Genomic DNA, 12,223 nt, shown 5'->3' with positions numbered 1-12,223 from the left:
TCATTCGAAAAGTTCCCTCTGTAGGCGAGCAAGATTCAGTAGAATTGATACCATTAGCCAAGCATAAACCTTTTCAAGCATATCAAAGTAAGTCACCCTCCATCTCCGGATGAAGTGCAAACTCCCAAGTAGTCCCACGAATCCAACAACGAACCCTGGGCCCATTCCTTCGTAGAACCACAATCCTGCATTATCATCTTGATCTTCGTCCTCACCAACATGATCAGATTTTACATAATTTACAAAGCAACTCCTTGGAACTGGTGGACCACATAGTCCAGTGTTCCCTTCATAAATAGATTGATCATCTAGAGTCCGAAGCTGATTTCCTACTGGAATTGGGCCAGATAAGTTATTGAATGACAAATTCAAGTAGCGTAGAGAGTACAAGCTAGCCAAACTTTGTGGAATCGAACCAGTAAGCTTGTTCTTTGACAAATCTAAAGATTCCAATTGCTTTAGATTTCCGATGGTCACTGGGATCTTTCCAGTTATAAGGTTCCCGGAAAGATTCAGATTCTTCAACTCCACAAGATACATTAGAGCATTTGGAATTTCACCAACAATATTGTTGTGTGAGAGGTCTAAGGATGTAAGATAATGTATTGTCTTGGTGTAAAATAACTCCCTTCCCTTCATAAAGGCAAAGATATTTTCTTCATACAATTCCATAGTAATGTAGAAATTATCGCTAGCGGTGATCATTCCACCTATTTTTCCCAAGCAACGAGGGATTGCCCCTGTTATGTTATTACGTGCTAAACTTAAAAATTGAAGAACATTGAGTTGACATAGCTGTAGTGGAATCTTGCCTGTAAATTTATTCGACCCGAGATTCAAAAATGTAAGCGTAGATAGCTTTTCACCAATCCAGAAAGGGATAGTACCCATGAAAAAATTGCTCCCCAAATCCAAGGTGACCAATTCTGTCAAGTTTTGAAAGGACACCGGGATATATCCCTCTAATCTATTGTTGTGCAAGTGCAACGAGATTAGATATACTAGATAACCCAATGAGCTTGGAATCATGCCGGTTATATTGTTATTTGAAAGATCAATTGCTTCCAAACAAATTAAGTTCCCTAAGCATTCTGGAATCCTTCAAGAAAACTTATTTTGTGATAAATCCAAAACCTGGATACAAGGAGCCCTGCACAAGTGTACTGGAATGCTTCCGGTGAAACGATTGTTTGAGAGATTAACAACTTCTGCACTTAGAGTCGTCGTTCTATATGTTTGAGGAACATCTTCGGACAGTAAGTTATCTGAGAGATCCAAAATCTTCACATTAGATGGAAATGCAGCTAGTGATCCCTCAAATTTGTTCGAGTTCATCTTCAAGGACCGATCCTCTATCTGGTTACTAATATTGAAATCAAACCGTGGTAGTTTGCCACTGATGTGGTTGTTCGACAAATCCAAGTAAACAATATGATACAAAATGCTCTCAAACCACTCAGGTATTGTACCTCTAATACTCGAGTTAGAAAGATCTAACCTCTGAAGATTTGTCTGTCTTTGAATCCAATTCGGGAAGTGTGGTCCCATGTTGCAGGAACCTGCATAAAATATCTGCAGTTGGAAGGGAGAAATCCATTGAGAGCTGAAATGCAAATCTAACGAATTCCCAGATAAGCCCAAGTAATTCAGATTTTTTAGCTTGGAGAGTTGAGTTTCAGAAAGAACCCCAACCAATGAATTGTAGGAGAGATCTAGATTCTTGAGCTTTGAAAGTTGCCAAAGACTCTTGGGAATGTTCCCATTCAATTGATTATTATGAAGATATAGGTCATTTAGCTTCAGTAGTAGTCCAAGGCTCGCAGGAATATGACCAGAAAATGTATTCCACGAAAGGTCCCAAGGCTGCTCAAATTGCATAATAGCCTTGCAGGAATATGACCAGAAAATGTATTCCACGAAAGGTCCAGATGAACAAGGCTGCTCAAATTGCATAATAGCCTTGCAGAAATATGACCAGAAAGCGCATTCCCCGAAAGGTCCAGATGAACAAGGCTGCTCAAATTACATAATAGCATTGTAGGAAAATGACCAGAAGGCATATAATTACTCAAAAGGTCAAGATGAACAAGGCTGCTCAAATTACAGAACAAATCTGATATTAAAAAATCAATGGAATTAAACGACAGGTCCAATGAAACAAGACCGCTGAACATCCCAATAAAACCAGGAACTTTTCCATGAAAGCGGTTAGAAGCAAGGTTTAGATGCATGAGGTTGGTAAGGTTTGCTAACCAGACAGGAATGGTGGAATTGATTTCATTCCCAGAGAGGTCAAGTGAATTAAGAGACGTAAAATTTACGATTTTACGGAAGGGATGGCATAGACATAACAATCTGCCAGGTTCAGTGTAAGCAGAGAAGGGAGCATGCTCACCATATGGAACCAATCAACATCATTACCAAAGGTTTTCCCAGATAAATCCAAGTGCTTTGATGATAATAGCGAAGACACCCATCCCAAAACCATTTCACTGTTTGAAAACGAGTGTGACAAGTTAAGGTATTCCAAACGTTTAAATGATCCTAAGAATTCAGGAACGTTTCCTGAGAATTCATTCATGCTCAAGTCCAAATAACGCAAATGCTTCAAATTCTGTAGGGAATGAATCAACTCTCCTTCGCGCCCTAAAGTAACATTGTTTATAGTTTTTTTCAAAGTCACTAGAGCTCGAAGATCAAGTTTGACAACGTGGCCATTCCGATTGTCACACGCAACTCCATGCCAGTCACAGCATTCCACTCCTCTCAATGTGGACAAACGATTATATGTGTTTTTGAGGGTCTGTTTGAATGCAAGAAGGGACTGCCTCTCACTTTGGATACACGTAACATTTGAAGAAGTGGCAATGATGCTTAAGCCAGATGTTTGGAAGAAAAGGAAGGTTAAGATGGCAAGAAAACTGGTTGTCATTTTGGAGTAGGATAGCAGGGGAGGAGGTTGTATATCATATTATAAACTCTTTTCAATAATACAAAAAATAAAAATAAAAATAAAACTATTGGTACCCTATTTTTGTAAGTTATAACGTATACTTTGGTTTAGAATTTAACAGTAGAGTCATCGCTCTAGAATCCAGATCCTTTCAGCAGTTGGTGGCCACACATACTTGTAGTGATTGGTGGGCTTTTGACTTATTAAGTCACTTTATCGTCAACTCTGTTTGGCTGCTGGTATTTTGTAATTTAGATAGAATAATATTTTGTTATTCTCTGTTTTTTGGTTTACTTTAAATTGTTATTTTCTAAAAGAGTATATATATATATATATATATATATATATATATATATATATATATATATATAGGGTTAGGGTTAAAATAAAAACCTACTTGAGTTGTGAAAATTCTAGAAACCCTTTCTCAACCATATGTTTTTTATTAAATTAATTTGAATCGTATGGTTCATAATTAAAGTTAATAAAAATGTGAATATATAAATAACTTTTTCTCTCTCCTGAAAACATATATAAAAATTAGTAAAAAAATGTTAAAAAATAGCAAAACAATTTATTTTTGATTTTTCGATGTTTCGTACTAAATCTAACAACATATATTACGTGTGCAAAAAAAAAAAAACCGATGTTACATAGGGTTTTCACAACGCAAATGGGTTTTCATTCTATACTTCCCCTATATATATTTAGGGGAAGGTTCATGTGCATTTTAGTCTTAACATGAGAATGTAGGAAATAATACCAATTTATAAAAAAATGAGAACGTAAGACACAATATCAACTACAATACCAATCTACATAAACAATTATTTGTAATAACAAAGAAAAAACCTAAAAATTACAACAAAAGAATCAAAATCAAGAACAAAATAATAACAGCAAATACCAACATATACTTATATCAGCAAAAGAAAAAAATCTAATAATAACAACAATATATATATATATAGGGAGATGATCAAGAGAGAACTCCTCATTAAAGAGAGAACTATAGAACCACCTTGAGTTTTAAGAACATGGTTGATTTCTTTTAAGAACCACTTTGAGTTTTAAGAACACGAAAGAACTAAACGTAACAATTTGTTTTTGAATTGTTTTACATATACGTAATATATGTAGGTTACATGTACGTAGAAAAATTACATAATTTTTACGCACCGAGTCGACTTCTTACATAGGTGTAACGGACGTTTAAATTAGTGTAATCACTGTATATCTTTATTCTCTCTCCAACTTAATTTTTTAATCAAATTTAATCTCAACCACTTAATCTAATGTATTTAATTAAATGTGTGGTTAACAATGAAGTTCTTAAGTTCTTAAAACTCAACAAGGTCATCAAATTATCCCTCCCATACATATAATTTAGCAATGTCGGTGGTAGACTCAGGTTTCACTATTAATTTTCATCGTGCCACTTTTCATGCGTAGACAGGGGCAGATCTGCATAGGTTCGATCGGGTCCCGGGACACTAATGTTTTTTAAAAAAAGTTTTAAAGGTGGTGTATTAAATTTTGTAAGGCCCGTATAAAAATTAATACTTGGAACCCATACTATTAAACCTGAATTGGTCTAGTGGAAAATCCTTTGTTTTACCTTTGAGAGGTTGCTGGATCAAGCCTTACCATGCTCTGTTTTTTTAATATCCTATTCAATATTAGTTATTTAGTTAGGTATTTGTGGCTTTCTCTCATGTAGTCATTATATATCCACATGCAACATATATAATGGCAACGTGGATTTTGCATATTTTTTTATTATTTATCTTGCATATGCATATTATAATTAATCGTTTCTCTGTGCTTGAGTTAGTTTTTCATGTTGTGGTCCTGTATGTGAGACTATATATATATAGCTTTACGTTTATGTTTTTCGGGTATAAATAAAAATTAATTAAAGGTCTATGTTCTATCTAGTTTCTAATTTGAATTCTTTCTACTTTCTCGTTTCGAATGACACCGTATTTCTGTGTTTTATTATGTTCTTCGCCTTGACCCGACCAAACAATGACTGACCTGAAAATTTTGTAAACTGAAAAAATGGGATGTCATTGGCAAAAAAATCCTTGGTCCACCACTATGCGTAGAATACAACCAGCCACACTCTTCCATAAATCATACCTTCCAACTTACACGTGTTGCTCAACATGTCTTGCCCTGACGGTTTCTTTCTTAATTTTCCTATCCGCTGTGCGTTAATTTGAAACCTCATTTGGAATTATCTGGATTCTTTAGGGTTTTGATTCGTGAGAAGACTGAGGTCGAACCAACTGATTGTGGTTCATAGTAAGAGATTGAGGATTGTGACAGAAACACAAGATGGAGTGGCTAATTTTCCTCACAACGAAGTCATTTCTCTTGGGGGTAAGCCGACGGCGGTGTTATGGCCGTTAGACACCATAGGCCTTACTGTGGGCTTCCGGAGAACAAAAGATTCGCGAGAAACTTGTTCAATGCTATCTTTTGCAGGGTTGCATTGGGTACCTATGTTAATTTAGGGTATCTTGCCAATAAAATATTCTCCTTCATCAATTATTGATTCTCCCCTACAATAGATATGTAAATCTTTTGTTAAATTTATTTGATTACAATTTTCCTTGGTTTATGTGTTCGAGTTTGTTTATTTTGTAAGACATTTTTGTTTATTATTAGTAGATTTCAGGCTTTTGTTAAATTTCTTGAAGGAGTTGGTGTATTGAATTACAGTAGAAACTCGACAAATTAATACTCGATTATTTAATAAACTCTTTAAGATAATATTTTTTGCCGGTCCCGACTCAGGGATAGGGTGCTAAATTAATAATTCGCTAAAATTATAAGATAATACATTTTTGATAATTTCTTTAGACCCCATATAAAATATAAATTAATAATTCTTTATATATAGCATATTACATGAATGATTTATGAAGGTTTCTTGAAAAATGACTCAATTGTTTTTTGTTTTTTGTTTTTTGTTGAAATCAATTTCCCCTTGAATCTCGTCTCTAATTTTCCTTAGCATTGTAAGAACTTCTGGTGTTGTTTTCTCATAGCTCAACAAGAAATTGTTCAATGTGATTGCCGTTTTAATAGCTTCGTTTCGCGAAGGGGGCTCCATTGTAGAACTTTCATCATCTTCTTCATCAATATCATCTTTATTAATTCCAATAACGCTTTCAATAATTTCTTCATTAGTCAACAACTATGCAACTAGATTTTCTTCTAGGTGAGTCAGAACATCTTCGACATCCATTGCATTGCGATAACCCAACTCTTTGATCAAATTCTGGAGTTCTTGAGTGCTTTCACCACCTTCATTTGAGTTCTCAAAAGTCATGTTATTTGTTGATCGAAGTTTACAATGACGAAAGCAGTTCGCAATTGTATTTGCACGAACATCCATAGTCCATGCTGAAATTGCAAGATTCATTACATCTAATACATTTATTTTTGCTGGATTTGGAACCCTTAATTCATAACCCTCCAAAAGACTTCTATAAACGAGTTAATGTAATGCCGACCCTCAATAGTTAATGTAATGCCGACTCGTTTGTAAACTAAGTATTCTACTATAAATTAATAAAATATTAATTAATATATAAATTAATAATTATTAATTTATCGATTAATTAATAACTCTTTTAATTAATAAATTTTGGTGGTCCCAAGTGTATTATTTTATAGAGTTTCTACTGTAGTTAATGATAACTTAACCTCATTTACATCATATAAAAAAACTAACCCATCAAATGTGACATTATATTGCAGATCATCCGTAGCTCGGCTCGACCCCTGTAACAGCTATGCACATTAACCAAACTATCAAAGAAACACAAGTCTTCAAGAAAGGTAAACCTTTAATGCATATCAGGTTAGGAACGACAAATTAGATTTATAGGTCCCGAAACTGGATCCGACAGATGAACGGATTTTGTTCTTGATAAGCGATCGAGACGAGTGCGGTGAAATCAAACGATCGAACAAAATAATATAACGATAATATAAATAGTGAATGACTCCGTTGTCAGTCTCGAAAGATGAAATATATAATAAACGAACCGATCCCACCCAAGGGGAGCTGGTGAAAACACCTTACAAACAGACACATATACAAAGACAATATATGATATATTTATAACAAACAATAATATTCTAGAAGCCTTTTTCCCCGTTGAAGCTAAACGCGTGCACCGAAGCTCTCGTCTCGTATTCGATTTCCCGCCCACTTTAATTATTAATTTGACCATAATATATTTAACAGTTTCGTTCTTTTGATATCGTAAGTCACATTTTTGGACTTACAATCACCCCCTTGACTGGTGATATCAAAACTGTGTCACGCCGTGTCTCGCATCTTCACAAATCACTCGATAAACCAAGCCTTTTCGTTTCAATTCACCCCCTAAAGGTATGACGCACCTAATTCATTCATGAAGGAATTCCTGCCTCTTTATCCATCTCGGATCTTATGTAATATAGGTTGAGAAGAGCTCAAATATCCACAATTGATTTCGAATTACCGGATTCAACGATCAAATGACAAAACTCATTATTTCTTCTTTAAATCCAAATCCATATCCAACTTGCTCAAAGTTCACCACACGGATCCAAATTCTCGAGCGCCTTGAAAATAAAATAAAAATAACAAGCTTTGAACACTGTTAAACAGTGACGAAAACCTCGATCAATTTTGACTTTCTTTAGTTTGGTCAATCCGAACATTATCAATTTCACAGCCCAAAATTATTTCGCAAACACATGCATAAACGAGTTCATACAACTGGCCCAAGTAATGGCTCATAAGCCCAAGTTAAAATTTGCAGCCCAAAACAAATACCCACTAGTGAATCAGGTCAAAATAACCAACCCCAAATAAAATAAATGGCCCATAACCCATTTTCAGCCCAAGATAGGTTAGAAAGAGGCTCAGCCCACACAAACCTGTGACCTACCTACCATATTTTGATGCTAATGCGTGCACCTGTCAGCCTCCATAGTCTGATGTCGAAAAAAAAACATTCACCAGAAAAGAGCTTGGGTGACACACCTGGTACACAACATCAACGACATCATTGATCTCCTTCATCATCAACCCCCATATCCAGATACCTCTTAACTAAGGATCCCGTATCATAGACACTACACCCGCCACCATCTCTAGACCACTGGTGACCGGCCATCTTATCCGTAAAATCGATCTCCAACCTGTTAACTTGAACAGCCGTCACCTATAATCACCGGTGACCTCACATACCGAAAAATCGATCGCCGGTGACATCACCGCCTTTAGCCACTTTTACTGGACATACAAGCATCATCATCGTCACCCCCTAGGTTTCATGAAAGAGTTAACCATTTATCATAATCATGTGTGACTAGTTGCTTGAAAAATCAGTTGTGGCTTGAAGTTGTCGCCATATTCATATGATGTGCTGAAGGTATTGCTTGTACAGTTTCAAGTTGACACACCTTTTCAGATCTAATCATAAAATTAACCATAAAACCCACCTTGAATAGGAGAACACAAACGCATAAACCCAGATCTCTAAATTGGTCGTAAATCCAGATATACGAAGAAGAACCTGATGCACCTTTATTTCCTAACTTTATTTCTTAAATCTTCAAACTTTATTTCCAATTCTTCAGCGGATCTTCAAAAACTTCAAGAAATTAACGTCTCAATTCGGGTAATCGCGGAATTAGAACCCGAATATCAAGAACAAAGTTGAATCAGTTGATTCAACCCGCTCTAATACCAAGTGTAGGTCCCGAAACCGGATCCGACAAACAAACGGATTTTGCTCTTGGTAAGCGACCGAGACGGGTGCGGTGAAATCAAACGATCTAACAAAATAATATAACAATAATATAAATATTGGACGACTTTGTTGTCGGTTTTGAAAGATGAAATATATAATAAACGAACCGATCCCACCCAAGGTGAGCTCCCCCTGGGTGGGTGAAAACACCTTACCAACAAACACATATACAAAGGCAATATATGATACATTTATAGAAAACAATAATATTCTAGAAACCTTTTTCCCCGTTGAAGCTAAACGCGTGCACCGAAGCTCTCGTCTCGTATCCGATTTCCCGCCCACTTTAATTATTAATTTGGCCATAATATATTTAACGGTTTCATTATTTTGATATCGTAAGTCACATTTTTGGCCTTACAAATCACCCGATAAACCAAGCCTTTTCGTTTCAATTCACCCCCTAAAGGTAGGACGCACCTAATTCATTCATGAAGGAATTCCTGCCTCTTTATCCATCTCGGATCTTAAGTAATATAGGTTGAGAAGAGCTCGAATATCCACAATTGATTTCGAATTACCGGATTCAGCGATCAAATGACAAAACTCATTATTTCTTCTTTAAATCCAAATCAAATCCAACTTGCTCAAAGTTCACCACACGGATCCAAATTCTCGAACGCCTTGAAAATAAAATAAAAATAACAAGCTTTGAACACTGTTAAATAGTGACGAAAACCCCGATCAATTTTGACTTTCTTTAGTTTGGTCAATCCAAACATTATCAATTTCACAGCCCCAATTTATTTCGCAAACACATGCATAAACGAGTTCATACAACTAGCCCAAGTAATAGCTCATAAGCCCAAGTTAAAATTTGCAGCCCAAAACAAATACTCACTAGTGAATCAGGTCAAAATAACCAAGCCCAAAAAAAATAACTGGCCCAGAACCCATTTTCAGCCAAAGATAGGTTAGAAATAGGCTCAGCCCACACAAACCTGTGACCTAGCTGCCATATTTTGATGCTAATATGTGCACCTGTCAGCCTCCATAGTCTGACGTCAGAAAAAAACATTCACCAGAAAAGAGCTCCGGTGACACACCTGGCACACAACATCAAAACATCATCCATCTCCTTTATCATCAACCTTCATCTCCAGATACCTCTTCACTACGAATCCCTTATCCTAGACACTACAGCCGCCACCATCTCTAGACCACCGGTGACTAGCGACCCTAGCCGGAATATCGATTTCTAACCTGTCAACTTGAACTGTCGTCACCTATAATCATCGGGTGGCCTCACATACCAGAAAATCGATCGCCGGTTACATCACCGCCGCCGGCTACATTCGCTGGACAAACATGCATCATCATCGTCACCCCCCAAGTTTAATGAAAGAGTTAATCATTTATCAGAATCATGTGTGACTAGTTCCTTGAAAAATTTGTTGTGGCTTGAAGTTGTCGCCATATTCATATGATGTGCTGATGGTATTGCTTGAATAGCTTTAAGTTGACACACTTTTTCAGATCTAATCATCAAATTAACCATAAAACACCTTGAATAAGAGAACACAATCGCATAAACTCGGATCTCTAAATCGGTCGTAAATCCAGATCTACGAAGAAGAACCTAATGCACTTTTATTTCCTAACCTTATTTCGAAAATCTTCTAACTTTATTTCCAATACTTCAACGGATCTTCAAAAACATCAAGAAATTAACGTCTCGGTTCGGGTAATCGCAGAATTAGAACCCGAATATTAAGAACAAAGTGGAATCAATTGATTCAACCCGTTCTGATACCAAGTGTAGGTCCCGAAACCGGATCCGACAAACGAACGGATTTTGTTCTTGATAAGTGATCAAGACGGGTGCGGTGAAATCAAATGATCGTACAAAATAATAAAACGATAATATAAATAGTGAATGACTGCGTTATCGGTTTCAAAAGATGAAATATATAATAAACGAACCGATCCCAAGTGAGCTCCCCTTGGGTGGGTGAAAACACCTTACAAACAGACACACATACAAAGACAATATATGATATATTTGTAATAAACAATAATATTCTAGAAGCCTTTTTCCCTGTTGAAGCTAAACGCGTCCATCGAAGCTCTCGTCTCATATCCAATTTCCCACCCACTTTAATAATTAATTTGACCATAATATATTTAACGGGTTTTGTTCTTTTGATATCGTAAGTCACATTTTTGGCTTACAAGAATGGCAAAATTTATAACAAATTGATAGCATTTTTAACATACTGAAATAGTCAGATTTTAATATCGATCGAGACAGAAAGAGTGGCGCATGAGGAGAAAAAGCAAACATGACTTCGATGTTTCTTGCTGCCACAGTGCGACCCCCAATTAGAGGTTCCAACTTCTTTCTCCATTAACTTCAGATTTTAATCTTTATCACTTTGATTTATTTCATGTTCGATTCTAATAATGAGACCTAGGGTTTTATCAGTTATCTTGGTGTCGTTGATTTAAAGAACTATATTAACAGCCGGATATTGTTTTTTTTTCCATCAGCTTACAGTTCTTCCATGAATTTTTATATAGGCTTAGGAATCAACTTTTGGTTTAGGGTTTTGTTGATTTCATCTCTATTCACTTACTCAATTGGATTTGTTTGATTTGCTTTGTTTCTGTAGGTCCCGAAACCGGATCTAACAATAATATTCATGGATCAATCTGCCTAGTGGTAGCGAAAATCACACTAGAAGAACCGAGATCTCGGATCTTGTTTGTAGTTGGTTATTTCGGCTAAGGAAGGTAGAGAAGAGAGAAAGTAGGAGTTGGTGAGAAGATAAGATTTTCAAAAGGTTATGTGTGCATGATTGTCTTGCAATATTTATAGTGCAAGCCTCATGCACATGTAATACTAACTTGGACCCAAATAGGCTTTGTTTACATGTGGCCTTAGGCCCAAATACATGAGAAATTACAAAGACGATAACATACATACGTGAACAATACAAAACACTTTAAATATACAAAATAAGGCCTAACAATCTCCCTCTAGTCTTTAGTATTATGCCTTGTCTTCGTCCCTAGTCGGTCTTGTACTCCAAAGCGTCGTCTTCAGGTAGTGGAAGTTCAACAAGCTTGCGAACGAACTTGCTGAAGGCTTCAACTATCTTGTCGGTGTTTTGTTTCTCGTGATCCTCTAGAGTGGGCAAAGGAGAGTTGTACAGCTTCAAAATATCCTCCTTGCTGAGGTCCATCAACTTTATTCATCAAACACACGCAACGGATACATGGTTTGGTAGTGGATCACGGCTTCACCCGTGTTATTATCAAATTCCCAGTAAAGGAAGTCGTGGAGGAGATTTGGCTCGAATGGCTCTCCATGATAAACCTCACGACCATCCTTGGTCATCTTGTATCTCCATGCAATTCTGCGTTTGTCCGTTGATGGATCAATCTCTGTCGGATGCTTGTATTTCCAACCTTTATTAAGCTGGAAGTTGGCATAGCGAATCTTCGA

General features: G+C 36.4%; 1 pseudogene; it reads right to left on the bottom strand.

Annotated features, from left to right (window-relative positions):
* On the bottom strand, window positions 1-2,991 carry LOC143573810 (receptor-like protein EIX2; annotated as a pseudogene).
* Between the last annotated feature and the right edge of the window lie 9,232 nt (window positions 2,992-12,223).

Source organism: Bidens hawaiensis, unplaced genomic scaffold (assembly GCF_021521415.1).
Source record: "Bidens hawaiensis isolate Kalapana, Puna unplaced genomic scaffold, B.hawaiensis_p1.1 tig00001382_1, whole genome shotgun sequence".
NCBI classification, from domain to species: domain Eukaryota; kingdom Viridiplantae; phylum Streptophyta; class Magnoliopsida; order Asterales; family Asteraceae; genus Bidens; species Bidens hawaiensis.
Note: the sequence above shows the minus strand (reverse complement) of the source record. Positions and strands in the feature narration are given on the sequence as shown.